The sequence below is a fragment of the Lactuca saligna genome, chromosome 3, assembly GCF_052625555.1.
Source record: "Lactuca saligna cultivar CGN05327 chromosome 3, ASM5262555v1, whole genome shotgun sequence".
Taxonomy (NCBI): domain Eukaryota; kingdom Viridiplantae; phylum Streptophyta; class Magnoliopsida; order Asterales; family Asteraceae; genus Lactuca; species Lactuca saligna.
Genome location: NC_136419.1, coordinates 7,890,533 through 7,892,426, shown reverse-complemented (window position 1 = coordinate 7,892,426; position 1,894 = coordinate 7,890,533). Strand labels below are relative to the sequence as shown.

General features: G+C 35.5%; 1 pseudogene; it reads left to right on the top strand.

Annotated features, from left to right (window-relative positions):
- LOC145034386 (brassinosteroid-responsive RING protein 1 pseudogene) lies at positions 1 to 944 on the top strand (annotated as a pseudogene).
- The last annotated feature ends 950 nt before the right edge of the window (positions 945 to 1,894 follow it).

The window sequence follows — 1,894 nt, the reverse complement described above, 5'->3', positions numbered from 1 at the left end:
ACCAGCACACATCTCACGGCACGCTGCCATAACATAACCGTCTCTTCTACTCTCTTTCCATCCATCGTCACCATCAACACAACTTTCTTTCACCTTCAACCTTATCTCTACGTCACCGTGTTTCCACCTACTACTCCTCAAATATCGATTTGCAGAGATTAAAAGTTTCTATAAACTCGTATATATATACCTATCTGTGAATTCATCAAAATCCCCAACAATTTGATCTGGGTAATTGAGAAAAGCTCCAGCCTCCAAGCTAGTAATCATGGGGTTCCCAGTTGGGTACACAGAGCTCTTCCTCCCCAAACTTCTAATCCACGTCCTAACATTTATGGGCTTAATTCGTAAGCTCATTTCCGCCATTTTTCAGGCCATGGGTCTCGGCGATTTCTTAGAACCCGAGTTTTCCATCGACCCGACCCGGATGGATTCGTTTAATCAGTTCCGGTCAGTGTCCGCTGTACTCATCCGTGAGATTCTTCCGGTGGTGAAATTTTCTGAGCTTGTAGATCCACCGGAGAGCTGCGCTGTATGCCTGTATGAATTTGACGCCGGTGACGAGATCCGGCAGTTATCGAACTGCCGGCATGTATTCCACCGGTGCTGTCTGGACCGGTGGATGGACCATGATCAGAAGACTTGCCCGCTTTGCCGGACTCCGTTAATCCCCGACGATTTGCAAGATTCGTTTAATGAGAGGTTGTGGGAAGCTTCCGGTATCGCCGAGTACTACGGCGACCTGTCGGTGGTCAGTAATTAGTGGACGCTGATGACCTGAACAGTGGATTAAACTTTTTTTTTCTTTTCTTTTTTTTTTTTTTTTTTTTTTCATTTTATAACGTTATTAGAGAATGGCCGATGATAGAATGTACGTAATATGCATGTCTGTGTACATATAATTAGCATTTAGCAACACGAACTGTCACATTGTTTTTGGAAAATTGAAGTTTGATGAAAATTTGAGTTATTTTCTAATCAATATTCTTTTATAAATTTTGTAGAAAATCCGACCAGACAAGATATAATGTGACTGATCTATGAATTCATAATTTAATTAAAAAAATATATTATTTTATATAAGTGATGATATTCTCATAAGTGTAAATTCATTTAAGATTCTCATTTCTATATTAATGAAACAAACGTCAATATTATATTATAATTTAACATTGAAAGATATTATTGTCTAAAACAATCAAGTATCACCAAAGATTCAACCATCTCAAGTGTTACAAGACAATTCGCGTTTCAATGCTCATATTTTGTCTTTGCTTTGGGATGCTCTTCAACAAGAAGATTGTATTTAAATTTTAAAGATAAAAAATTTACGAGGAATCAAATTAAAGATATGAAATGGTTTTTTTAAGAGAAAATTTATTTTTTTTAAAAAATGATTTCTCTCAAAATTATTTTATAATTTTGAAATTGTTTTTACGAATACAAAATATAGGGATATATTCCAATTTCTCTAAAAACTATTTAGGTTGTTTTTGTTCGTTTTTTTTTGTGGTCAACAACAATTTTTGCAATTTACAATTTGATCCATTGCGAAATTAATGGTTATTTTAGTCAAAGATATTTTATACTTTTTCTCATTCTATACATGTTTCCTACATTATCCATTTTGTTTACCTTTAATTTTTGGTTGACGGATGCATATAGGGGTGCAAACGAGCCAAGCTACTCGCGAGCTACTCGAGATCGGATCGTTAAAAGCTCGATTCGAAATCGATTCTAAACGAGCCCGAGCCGAGCTCGAGCTTAATATTAAGCTCGTTTATTAAACAAGCTCGAGCTCAAGCCTATGTCATTAAGCTTGATTAGGCTCGCGAGCCTAAACGAGCCTTTATATAATATAATTTAATATTATTTATATATATTAAAATAAAAA